Source organism: Punica granatum, chromosome 1, assembly GCF_007655135.1.
Source record: "Punica granatum isolate Tunisia-2019 chromosome 1, ASM765513v2, whole genome shotgun sequence".
In the NCBI taxonomy this organism is placed as follows: Eukaryota; Viridiplantae; Streptophyta; class Magnoliopsida; order Myrtales; family Lythraceae; genus Punica; species Punica granatum.
Window position 1 is genome coordinate 9,862,392 of NC_045127.1, and position 14,047 is coordinate 9,876,438.

Below are 14,047 nucleotides of genomic sequence, written 5' to 3' on the forward strand. Positions count from 1 at the left end.
TGGGCGGTTGTTCATTTGCTATGAAACCGGCGTTTGCGATGCGGAGACTCGAGCTCTGAGAGCGCCTACGTACCTCTTGGACGGGGATCAGAGTCTGCCGTAGTTCTTACGTTTGCTGTACCTGTGATCCTGGCATTATCAGTAAGTCATGGGGTTTACTAACAAGTATTTGAGTACAGGTAAAGGATGTGATTCGTGACGCATGTTCTTCAGTTTCGGGTCGCCTGGGCAACCCGTCTAGAGAGTTCTTGCTTTGGCGATGCGAATGAGATCCCACTTTCGAAGGCCTCAATGCGAGGCCTCCAAGGTTCTTGTTGGCCATGTACGAGCATATTGAGACATTCTTAATGATACCCTAGGGGCTCTATCGATTATTCGACGCGCCCGTCGGCTCAGGACCCTTCTCGTCAAGGTACTGTAGGGTAGCTGCGCTTGTGACCCGCGTGGGGATTTTTGCCTAGATTTGATCAGACTCGGTCTGACCATTTCCAGAATGCTATGACTAGACCTCAGAAAGGAATGTCTGGGATTTCGGCTTTGTGGTAGCCTGTTGAAAGGTGGCTGTGACCCATTCTAGAGTTATGCAAAGATAAACAGAAAAGAGAAAGCTTGAGGGGAACGCGTTGCCCCAGGCTAAAAGGATACACGAGTTCACGCTTGTAGCGAGATGTACCCTTTTTCCTATATTCTCTGTTGTGTAGGCCGTATCAAACTGCTTGGATAGCATGCCTCGGTTGCCCACTGTGCTTGAGGAGGAAATCCACGCTGGACGGTTGAGCTGTGTTGGAGGGCTGATCGAGGATCATGTGGGAGAGATTCTGGTCACTTCCGTTGAGGATCCCTAGTCCGCACGATGTGTGAGGGACTAGGGGTCAATTTTATCCCTCGTTTTACTCTCCTTTTGCTACGGTCACCCACCTCGGGGCCGCACCTCTCAACCTAAAGGGGAAGAGCTCTCCTTTTGCCACGACTGCCCGCCTCGGATTTTCAGTCGTGCCTCTCTCTTGCCCTAACTTTTGCCTAGGTTGCCCGAGGGGTTTCGACCTAGCGGGCTCGATTCTTTTGTCTCTCGAGTTTGCAAAGGGCGAAGGTTCGAAGGATTCGACCTCTGAGTGCGTTGCGTTCTGTCTCCATCGAGGAGTTGCATCTGCTGTTCCCTTTTTCAGGGTTTGTTGATTTCTTCTTCGAATTGGCGTTGCAAGAGTTTTAAATCTCGGGAGTGCCTTGTTTTTTCATTGGCGGGTTTTTCCGCGTCTTTTCTCTCTCTCTTCATTGGCGGATTTTCCGCTTCTTTCCGCTCTGTTTCTCTTGTGGTTGGGTTTATTTTGTGCCCCATGTCTTTGTTTGAAACTCCACGATTTTGCATTGCCGAGGCCGCTTTGGTGTGCTTCGCCTCGTGGAGACTTGTTGTGTGGTTACTAGCCCTATTTTGTGAGGACCGGCTTTCTTGGAAGTTTGACTCTCGCGCATTCGATAGTCGAACTCCGTGTCATTTGCCCTTGCAAGCATTACATGTGAATTTCCCCTGTTGTCTAGGAAAAGAAATGTCAAATTGCCCCATGTGGAACAGGGAACCAAGGTTGTCTCGGCACGAATGTTGAACGGAGATGCCCCAATCTTCATTTGTTGAAGTGGCCCATGGTAGGCGCCTGGTGTGATGTCTCCGATCATCTCTTGTTGTTCTTTACAGTGCGTGCCTCTTGGAGGGTGCATGCTGTTGAAGCTACTGGATATTCGAGGAAGAAGGTTGCATCAATGCTAAGTGATTCGCTCCATTGTCCTTGTTTTCGACTTTATATGGGGGTACCTCATCGTCGGACACCTCCCTCGTCAAAGTATAAGGAAAGGGTCCGAGACAAGTTCTCAAGGAAGCGTGAACTCGTGCATCACTCTTCGCCTGTGGTCAATGTGCCCCTGTGAAGGATGACAAAGAAGACAATGCATTAAGCGATTATGCTGGGAATATGAAGTAAGAAATATGAGGTGGTCCCATAGGAAAATCCCTTTTTGTCCCGCGCGCGACCCATGGAGTGCCACGTGTAGGTGACATTTGTTTCTGGGAATCTAGTCATCACTACTCTGGAGTGGTTAGACCGTGACTAAAGTCACATGAGCATATTTTCCCTAGTTGCGAGTAAACATGCGTAGTCGTCCTAGGGAAGGCTCGAGGAGTCGGGTCCCATGAGGACAGGCGAGTCGAACAGGTCCAACAGAACTAATAGGGCATTGCAAAGACTGTCCTAATGCTCCATTAAAGGATTTGTTCATGTCGAGAGCCCATTTGTGGGAATGCATTTAAATTAAAGCAAAAGAGATTTTAAACAAGACTGCGCATATTGCCCCCGTATTCAATCGGCGACCACAACAGAGGTGGACGAGATCCATTCTTTGATCGGAGGCCTGATCGTGCTGGTATCTCCTGCGATCGAGAGTTGGGTCATGCTCTGCTTGTGGAGCTGTCACTTCCGGTCTTTGCAGCGAAAGGATTAGACTTGCTCCTCGGAGTATCGCTTGGATGAATTTGAATCCTCGTCGATTTTGGATTTCAGATGAGCCTGAAAACAGTAAATGCGAGATGTCAAAACCTGAATGTAGTAAATGCTGGGCCGGAGCCCAAAAGCAATAAATGCTGGGCCGGGGCCCGAAAGCAATAAATACAGTACCGAGGCTCGATATGGGGCCGAAGCTCAAAAGTGAGGCCGTAGCCCGCTGCAGTAAATGCGGGGCCGAAGCTCGATGCAAGGCCAAAGCCCGATGTGGGGCCGGAGCCCAATGCAGTAAATGCGTGCTCGATAAGAAAGTAAAAGAGATGCAAAAGCAAAGGTCAATGCTGAGGAACAGTGCAGGGCACTGCAAAGCGGTGACTTTGATTTTTCTTGCGGTCTTGCTTTGTGAAGCAAGGATGGGGACTTAGTGTTGAAATCCCAAGGAGCTGGATGAGAGACGTTTGTTGTCTCAATTGTGGTCGCCCAGTATTCAGGCTGTATTCTTGTTGAGAATTTCCTGCAATGGGAAAAGAAAACAATGAAAGAGCATAAACTGTTCAAGATTTCAATGCAAGAGTGTAGGGAAGCGAACTGGCCTGGTAGGTGTCGTGCGAGTACACCAAGAGACATGCATTGATATGTTAAGCATGCGTGTATGAGTTGGTGTGAACATGCTTGGACATGTGTGAGGCGCACTTAGTTGCTAGTAGATGCGCAAGGTCTTGCGGAGAGATGTGCATATGATCACGCGGTGATGCTCTCCGCGAAGGTTGGCACGACTCGCCGGTCATGCGGGGTGAGTTGGACCCATTCTTCGATCGGCAGCGTGATCGTGTTAGAAGCTTCGTGGCGGGTGGGCTGGGACATGCTATGTTCGTTGGAGCTGTCGCCTGTGATCTTTCGTGGAGGGACGGTCGGTCTTGAGTGTTTGGAGTCCAAGGAGGTAGCAGAGAAGTGTTTCCTGTCACGATTGTGGCAGTTTTGGATTCATGTTGCCTTCTTGTTGGTTATTTCCTGCAATGGGGAAAGGGGAACGATGAAAGAGCAAACTATGTTCGCAATTTTAACGCAAAAGCGTAGGGGATCGAACTAGCCTGGTAGGCGTCGTGCGAGCGTGCCGGGGGTGTGTGCACGGGTAAGGTGAAGGCATGCTCGCACGACGCGGGAGGACACACTCGGTTGTGCTGGTGGATGTGCTCAGTTGCGCGAAGAGACGTGTGCGCGATCACGCGATGACGCTTAGTTGTGTGAGATTAGTGAGAAGCTGGCTTTGCCAAGGAAGGTGCATTGGTCCTCGGGCCACGGCTCGCCTTGCCGTGGAGGGAGGGTGAAGGTCACGGTTGGTCTACCTGCGAATGAGGTCTTCACTCACTTGCATGGTGAGGTGTTAGCTGTTATGCAAAACAATAAGTGAATAGGATGCATGCGATGCGTGAGTTTTTCAAAACTAAAGCCGTCATTCAAATTGGCTCAAAAAGTTCAAAATACAATGTAAATTTTGTAAAATAAAACCCTAAGCCAATCTTCCACCACACTAGGAGTTTGAGCGAGCGCAGATTGCGTTTCTGTAGTTTGGCGTGGGTCTGAGCGAGCTCCCTCTGAAGTAGTGGTTGGCCGACCAGTTCCTCATCTTTCTCAGCAGCTTACCGACGAAGGTGATCGATCCTGTTGTTGGTGAGGTCGACTATGGTGGATGTGCCTAAAGTGAGGGATGTCTTGGCAGGTGTGCCGGTCTTGGTTTGTGGAGACTCGGTGGGACCCTCGTGTGTTGACGGACTTTGTCGAGGCACGAATAAGAGGCCGAGCAAGGCGTCTCTTACCGAGACGAAAGGAAGACTGACTTAGGACTCATCCATATGAATGACATCCTAATTTTGTAAAACAGATGATGCATGTGTGCGAAAAAAAGTAAATGCCCACTGCTTAATACAAATTACAAGGTACATCGCTCTTGAAATAGAAAAGACTTAAGTGGCACTCAGGCCGACTCAACGGACTGTTCGTCGAAGCCGGGTTGGAGGATGGCATGGAGCTCCTGCAGAATGCATGGTTTTAGTGCTATAGGGACTGTGCTACGTAAGGATGGGGGCTCCCAACTCAAGGGTGTCAATTCCTTGAAATCGAGCGGGGATCTTTGGGGGCCTAATCAACGGTCCAACCGTGCGACGTACCCTTACTCGGAACCCCTATCTAACCTGTGTTTCCTAAGATCGGTCGTGGGACGCGACCCGTAGGTACCTGAAGTTAGTATGATATGCAATGTGCGTACGAGAAATAAAAGTGCATAAAGTAGATAAGCGGGAAATTGCGAAAAACGATAAATAAACAAGCAAACAAAGCAAGCGGGAACGAGCCCGAACCCTCTAAGTGTCCCCAGTGGAGTCGCCAAGCTGTGCGCACCCGAATTTCGTCTCGTCGGGGCACGCATGCGCGTGCCTAAATGCAACGCGGCTTGGGAGTGTCCACCTTCCCGGGGACGCGCGACGGACGCACGTGAGAAGGAGTCGCCACTTGTCATTTTACGACTCGAAGGTCGAGGGCCGGCAAGTTACCCGGGTCTAGGAGTACGGGGTACACCTAAGATGCTAAGGCAATGGTCTGTACGGAACCGAAAATTTCGAATTCGGGGGTTCTATTACGTGTGCGCCTATATCCCACACGCCCTTTCGGTACTCTAGCTTGTCTAAGCTTGCCATTTTAATTTAATTACCGCTTTATTAAGTTCCGCTCATCTTATGCGTTTTGACACCGTAAATTCGAAGAAACCCTCTGACCGTCCACTCTCCGACCGGGATTTTACATGAATATATGTATAATGTAAAACCTTACATTGTTCTCTCAAATAAATAAATAAAAGATAAATTACAATGACTGAATCCCGGTCGGTTCGCGTTCGGCCGTTATTTCACTCATGCTCACCGTATGATTTTGGAAAAGACTGGAAATTAAATTAAATGCGCACTCAGTGTATGGGGGCATTGGACCCCGTGATCGAAGGTTATGGGCATTGGACCCAGTGAATCGTATCCTAAAGGATCGGGTTCGACCCGCATAACAAATAAGTGTAAAAAATGTAACAAGTAAGCTCAAATAAACAAACAATGAGATTTTGTTATTGTCGAATTTACGTGAGTTAATCAATTATTATCCGGGGTATCTTGGCATACAAATCCTACCCTAAAACAAACAAATAGGATGATGGATAGGATATGTAGCATTCGGCATCATTTAACGGACCCGACGTACATGATGTCCATAGTCAAGTCTCGAATGAGTGGGTTATTTTTAGATTATTTTGTATCGCGACAATATGGCTTTTATAGATTAAAAGTATTTTTACCTAAAAATCCAAAACCTAACCCTCTATTCGACTATTGCCCGTGTTTGATTTAAGCCGAGTTTGTGATTAATTTGTTTTCCCATGTTTTGACCAATTCTATGCTCAAACCTACGCTAGGATCACGGCAGGACAAGAACCCGTAATCATGCCCTTGAATCGGTAAATATGTGTGTGCATGAAAATCAAGATTACGTTGTACGTATCTCTGTGCTTTTGAAATTGTGAATTTTGAAAAGGGCATGACTAACAGTTCTTGAACTGTCGACGCGATTACAAATTATTAATCAATTTGTGCAATTTATTTAAAAGAGTCAAGTGATTTAATTTAGCCAAATTCAACGTCCCGATTACCCCATATGTAGAATTTTAGGTTAATTAGAAATTTGCCGAATGCTTTGATTTAAGGGTTTCGAATCGTCGAGATAGCCATTTGGTTGACCGCCTGATAAACTCTAATTTCCGACATGGTCATGTTGCATACATATAATTACAAAAATAAAATATTTAAATGCGGCACATACATTGTCGGTGGGTGACCCAAGTAGAAAAGGGTAAGATATTTTTAGAAAAAGTCCAGGGGACTAAATTGAACGATTTTAAAAGATCAGGGACTGATTTGAAAATTCTGAAAAAATATCAGGGACTGATTTGAAAATTATAAAAAATTGGGGACAGATTTGAAAATTACAAAACATTGGGGACTGATTTGATAATTCTAAAAATGGGGACTGTGCAAAAAATTACTGAAAATGTCCTAGGACTTATTTGAAATGGATTTGAAAATCGAGACTGATCTGAAAATAAAAAAAAATGGCCCCAGGACTAAACTGAAACAACTTGGAAAGCTCTTTGGGATGCTTGAAATGTTCTGGGAATTCCAGGACTGATTGGGGAAATAGTAAAATGACTGGGACTTGATTGAAAATAAATTTTGAAATTCGGGGCAGATCTGAAAAGGGTGAAAAATGGCCCAGGGACTAAACTGAAACAACTTGGAAAGTCCTTTGGGACGCTTGAGAAATTCTGAAAAATCCAAGGACTGATTGGAAAATAGTAAAATGACCGGGACTTGGTTGAAAATAAATTTTAGGGTTCGGGGCAGATCTGAAAAAAATAAAATGAGTCCTCTGGACAGAAATGTAACAAAATGGAAAGTTCGTAAAATCGAGTTCGGGACAAATCCGATCACCCACGCGACCCAAGAACACTCAATTCACATTATATCCATCAAGCAAACAATAATATTCAGGAAATGAGTCCTAATCATGCCACTAAGTCGAGGATTTACCTAATCCGGGAAGTTGAGGGGCTTCTCTGTAAATAAAAAAAAATCGCCGGACAATCGGGTCGGATCGGATCGGATCGCCCGCCCGAAGGAGAAACTGCCCGGAAGAGATGCTGGGCTGGACTGGGCGTTGGGCCTGAATGGGCCAAGCTTCCGGGCTGGGCCTGCAAAAGAAAGGGAAATGGGCCGAGGCCCGTTAGTCGAAGGGCGACCGGGTTCGGGGCAGCGACGGCGACGAGGCTGGGGGGCGGCGGTTCTCGCCCTTGGACGCCGCGACGACGGCACGAGAGGGCTCGGGTGACGGTTCTGGACACCGCCGACGCCTTGCCGTAGTCGATCTAGGCCTCACCGGAGTTTAGGCAGTCGGAATCGGGGGGAATTTCGCGATTTTCCGGCAACGGTTCTCGAATCAACCGATCTCCAAATTCGTCCAATCGAGAGCAAAATTGCCGTTTCTTCTTGCTAGGTCTTGTTCCTCCCTAGCAGAATTCCATTTCTGTTTATTTAATTCCAATTTCTTCCCCGTTTCCGTTGAGATTTCAGCCGATTTGGAGAAAATCGCGGAAAACCGCGATTTGGGGGCAGTTCCGGGCCGGCGGGGATCGCGGGCAGCCGGTGAGCGCTGCCCGGCCCTGCCCGGCCTGCCTGATAATTTTTTTTTTAAAAGCCGGCGGTCCCGGGCAGCCGGTCAACGCTGCCCGGCCTGCCCGGGACTGCCCGAATCTTTTTTTTTGTACATATACAATTTAATTTAATTAAAATTAATTTAATAATTTTTTATTTTTTTTAAGAAAATGTGGTTAATTAGGAAATGACAATTTTGCCCCCCTCGAAGCCGATGGACCGAAATTAGTTGCTGACAGCTGCAAAATTCCATATGTTGCCCTCGTCATTTTTTGTTAGAGTTGTGGAACCCTAGTCGGAAGCCTTGTTGATGTCATATCCTAGAGCCAGTGGACCAAAATGGGGTGCTGACAATACCCATCAGAGCCAGAAGCTCTATCCCCCTTAATGCTCCAAAGGATATCTTTAATCTCCATATCAGTAACTGATTGAGAGAGTAAGATAGAGTGCTCCTCAGAAAGAGTGAAATTCAGAATGCTTTGTAGAACTGAAGGATGAGCACCTGTAACAAGAGGATCTCGTGAGCCCAACAACCTTTGATAGAATCCCACTGCTTCATTAGAAATCATCTCAGGGTCATCCAATTTGGTGCCATCTTCAGTGAAGAGGAGTTTAAGAGTATGTTTAGATCTTCTCACTTTAACAATTTTATGAAAATAACTAGGATTATGATCTCCTAAAGAAAGCCACCTCATCCTTGCCTTTTGCTAGTAAAAGCTCTCCTCGACACTTCTCGGTTCAATATAGGCGTGGCTTAAATCTTGCTTAGCAACCAAGAGATCAGAAGAATGGCTCCCGTTTAGAATCCTTGACTAAACCTCGTTCAGCCTATACTCAGCTTCTTTGACTCTCTTTCAAATATCTTCAAAATTCTCCTTATTGAAATATTTTAGCGTCTTCTTCAATTGCTTAAGGCACTTACAAAGAAGATACATTGGAGTTCCACGAGTCTCTCTGATCCAACCATTTTTTAGTACCTCTTCATACCTTGGACGAAAGGTCCAAAAGTTGAAGAATTTTAAAAAGTTCTTCGTGATAACCTTTTGAAAATACAATAGCGACACTTGGGTTGTGATTTGAAATCATAGGGTGTAGAAATTCAACCACAGAACTTGAGTAAGTGGAGTACCAATGCTCATTCACAAGTACCCTATCGAATTTCCTAGCAATAAACCCCTTAGATCTTTTATTTGACCACGTATAGTAATTGCCAACAAAAGGATGGTCCTGCACTTCAACCTCATGTAGAAGATCTCGAAATTCATCCTTACCACCATGGTTCTTAGAATCACGATTCGAATTGTAGAATCGTACGATTCTACGATTCTAGAGGGGTCATACGATTCCGATCCTATGGGCTGAATCGCAATATGTTGAATCGGGCCTGAATCGGGCGTTGAATTGCTGAATCGCGGAATCGGGCCAATTCCGCGATTCCGGATTCGGCCCACACTCGCGCAGAGGGCAGGCCTGATTTGGGCCCTTGGGCCAAAGCCCAGCCCATTGGCAATGAGCCCGACTCTTCTTAAACACAAAACCACCCCCCCTCCTCCTCTTCTTCTTCTCCGGCTCTCCCCCCTTCTCCCCGACATCTCCGTGCCCTAATCCACTGGCCTTCAGATTCTTCTTGTTCTACCCATATCGGTGTCTCTTGTTCGGTTGTTCCGACTCCGATGAGCTTGAAGGCTGACTAAAAAAATCGGCAATCCCCACAAGGGAGACAGGCGATTCTGAGAAGCGCCAGAAGGACTGAACTGACCGCCTCTGGGAACGCTATTCTTCGTTGCCGTCCGAGCATCAGGGCGCCTCCAACGATCCCCCGTCCAGGTCGGTGCCGAGGTGGAAAGGCATTTGATCGGCGGAGATATTCGGGCACCGCCATGGCCAACAACGACGACTTCTCAGGTTATTGGCTTTTGCAAGTTTGATTCTCATACTGTCTTTACTTTGTTGGTGGAATGGCCGTACGTTTCGGTTTGGATTCCTGTACCTCGTTAGCTTTTCGGTTGAGCTTTTTGTGCATAATGCTCAGCAAAAGTTTTGAATTTTGTGGTGCAATTTGCGATTGAACGTGAATGTTGACACTTTGATTCGATCAAGTTCCGCTATAGGTGATGGCACTTTGATTAACTGCTCATTCTTAAATGGGGTGGAGTTGGGTTCTGCCGGTCAGTTATCTTCGTCTGTGCAATTGGTTGGTCATGTCGACTCATTCTTATTGATGAACAAAATGCTATATGATTTTAGGACTTTAGCAAGTCATATGATGCTTGTTTAGCTTTATCTGCGGATGACATGCGTAGAACAAATGCCCAGTAGATGATAAACTAAGTATGCAAGACCGATTCTTGATTTCCGACATTGTTGCCAATAGCCTATAATCCTGATAAAATCATAGAACGTCTCAGCAACCAACACTAGTAATTGGGTGGAGTAAAGGGAAAAAGAATTGAACCAGGACTTGATGCATTGGAAGTACTTATTGAGATAGAGAACAAGTTTTGGTTTTTGGTATTTTTTTGAATATAAGGAATCAAGGATTGATTTATTTATTTTTTGTTCAGGAAAGTATAATACATATATATATGCTATTTTTTAATTACAGATAGAATCTTACGATTCACGTTACGATTTTACGATTCACGATTCTACGACCCTCGACCGATTCTAGGTAGAATCGCGATTCTGAAAACCTTGCTTACCACGAAGATCACTTATATCACCATTACTAGCTTCCTTTTCAGTCTTAACAATGTTAAAATCCCCAGAGACAATCCATGGAAAAGCTCCCACCAAATTCCTTAGATTCTTAAGAGAGTTCCATAGCCTTGCTTTGTCTGTCACAAAGTTTGCAGCATAAACCACAGAATTATAGAAAGCAAAGGAGGAATCAATCCTGATCGCACAGTGAATATACTGCTAAGAGCTTTCCATAACAAACAATTTCATGGTGCTATTATAAAGAACTCACACTCTTCCAAGAGGATGATGTTAAAAATTGTGGATAATAGACCAATTTTGGAAAGAATCATTAAGAATCAATTGCATTTTATTCTCATGCACACGAGTTTACAAAATGCAAAGAATATTGATCTTATTAGCATATGCCAATCTGCAAACTTCTTGGTGCTTCAAAGGATTATTAAACCCTTTGACATTCCAAGTAAGTATTTTTTTCATTGGGAACAGGTAGGCAGGGGAGACATACCTCTGGCCTGGGGACCAGTTACATCTTTCCCACCTGTCTTGTTCTTCTTCTGGTTTTGAGTAATATTGCTCAACATCTCATTACAATTCAATGTTGTCCTCCTAGGTTTCTTAGGTGACAGTTGAAGCAATTTCGATTACAGAAGAGTCTCCTTCTTTGTTTCAGTATTAAGGATGACAAAATAATTAGGAGATTCAATCACTGGTACTACCACTATTGTAGAACTTAAGCGAGCCCCACTCTTCTTGCTGCTACCTTCATTCTCTAAGACAGGAATAACTTCGGAGTATTTCACCTTCTGAGGACTCTTTGAGACAATGATACTAGCAAATTCCTCCATTACCTTTGTACTACCTTCCTCTATATTACTTTCCACCATTACATCCTTTGGAGCCTGTGTAACCTTATGAACAACTGATTTCTCCACTAAGACCTCTTTCTTGTCCCATTGTTTCTCAACTTTCTTAATGATCTTTTGTTTAGCCCAAGGATACTCAACCAACACTTTAACCATTGTTCCATCCTCAAGTAATACATCGATATCATCAGGATAAACCCCTATAGAGTTAAGCTCCACACATACTCTAGCTGTACTACCACTAGTAATGTGTTTAGTTGTTTTCTCCAAGCAAATGGGAACTCCTAAACCACTTGCTAGATAGCTCAATCCCTCGCATGTCATGACTTGCAAAGGAATTTTAGAAAGCTTAACCTATACTAGAGGCTTTTTTAAAGCAAATTCAATCTTCTTGATGTCCTTCTTCCATGGCCTCAAGAGGGACTATGATTTATATGCCAAGGACCATTGTTAAGAGCCTAATCTCTACCCTCAGAAGTAGCAAAATCGAAGAGTATAATTTCATTTTCTAGCTCAAGTATACTAACATGCCCTCTCTTCCCTTATGAGAAATTAGCAGTGGAGAAGATCTTGGGTGAGGCACCTTACTTCCCACAAACTGCCAACAAGAGCGTTTGTTACGAATGAGGGAGCAAGTGCTAGCAGGGATGATGGTGGTGGTTAGCAAAGTGCACAGAGGAGGAGCTCACGTCAGAGGATACCTTCTCGAAGGTCTGATGATTTCGTCTGGGGCCCGTGTTAGTTATAGACGAGTGTGCTGGCATATATGGGTAGGGAGTGAGCTGTTATAATAAGGGGGGAATGGAAGTGAGGGGTATGAATTCAGTTGAGCTATATTCCTTATTCTCATCCCCTTAGTTCTCTCTATGTATTCTCATCCCCTTCTTCTCTGAATTCTCATCCTTTTCTTCCGTGAATGTTCTGATGTGAGGATTGCAATTCTCCCTTAAGAATTGTCGAGTAAATACATAATTAGTCTTCGTTGCTTACTTCTCTGAGTATTGTTCCATTGATTCTCTGTTACTGGTGCATTCTCGACTCCGATGGCAGAGGGTACTCGCCTCAAGGTTCTCGATGATTCCTTAAGGGCTGTTCAGGAAGCTCAAATCCAACACAAAAAGGAGTTTGAAGGTTTGAATTCCACTGTGCTGGGTCAACAAAAGCTTTTCCAAGAGGTATTACACCGTCTGTCTTCCCTGGGAACTCAGCTGGACGACTTTATGGCTAATCTTGGTAAATCTGCTTCTGATTTTTTGGGCCAAGGATCTGGGACCAACAACACTCCGACCTTGCATCATAAGCAAGCTCCAGTTGAGATTAGTCGTTTCAGTGGCACCAACCCAGAGGCTTGGACATTTCAGGTTGAGCGTTACTTTGAGTTTTATAAAATCAACCCTGATCATCAGCTAGATCTGGCTTCTTTCTACTTGGAAGGTGCCGCTCTTGAGTGGTATCGATGGATGTTTCGTAACAAACAGTTGGTTGATTGGCCGCATCTTGCTGAGGCCCTCGTTAAAAGGTTCCATAAGAAAGATTTTGAAGCTCCAGAGGGTCGGCTGGCTAAACTTCGCCAGCATACCACTGTCACTGAGTACCAGGCAAGCTTTAAAGCTATTTCCAATGAAACTATGGTGTTGCCCACTCAGTTTTTGCTCCATTTCTTTATTTCGGGCTTCAGATTGGATATTAAGACAACAGTCTTGGTCCATAGGCCCACTACACTGAAGGATGCTATCACTTTAGCCCATCTACATGAACAACGCATTGCCCTTGAGAAGGGATTTATTCGACCTTCGTTAGGTCGCAGTCCTTGGTTGCTTTCGACGCCATCTACTCCATCCAGTTCTATGGGTTTAACGCCAATCTCTTCAACAACGCGTCCCTGGGAAACAACCAGTGAAGCGACTGAGTTACGCGGAAGCCCAACAACGGCCTGAGAAGGGTCTTTGTTTCTATTGAGATGAAAAGTATACCTTTACTCATAAATGTGCAGCTCGACCAAAGCTGTTTCTCTTTGAGGAGGACGTTGGGCAACACAGCGGCCCTGCTTTGGAGACTTCCTGCGATTCCGCCTTGGTTGAGGAGCTGCAGGTACAAGAAGTACAAACACAGTCGGCTATTTCATATTATGCCCTAGCTAGGAGTATTTCCCCTACGACTCTACGATTTACTGGCCACGTTCATGGAACACCAGTTCAAGTCCTCGTGGATGGGGGTAGTACGCACAATTTCATGCAAGCTCGGGTGGTGAAGTTTATGGGATTACCTATTGAACCCTCCTATGCATTTTCTGTGTTAGTGGGGAGCGGAGAACGATTGTCATGTGAAGGCATTATCCGGAGTGTACCCCTTTCAATTCAAGGTTGTGAACTTCCAGTTGATTTCTATGTCCTTCAATTACATGGGTCTAATATGGTTTTGGGCGTTTCTTGGCTGGCTACCTTGGGTCCGATTCTCACGGATTATTCAAATCGGTTCCTAGAATTCGATTTTCAAGGGAAGCGTATCGGTTGGGAAGGTGACTCTGCACCTGCTATTCAACCCGTCCAGCTACAATGTCTGAAGCGCATGAAGGACACTGACTCTATTGCTTCGTTTTTTCATTTGGAGTTATTAACAGCAAGTGTGGAATCCACTCCAGAGTACCCCCCAGAACTCTCGGCGATATTGACTTCTTTCTTGGATGTCTTCGCTAAGCCACATGGCTCACTGCCCTCTAGAAATCATGATCATTCGATTCACCTGC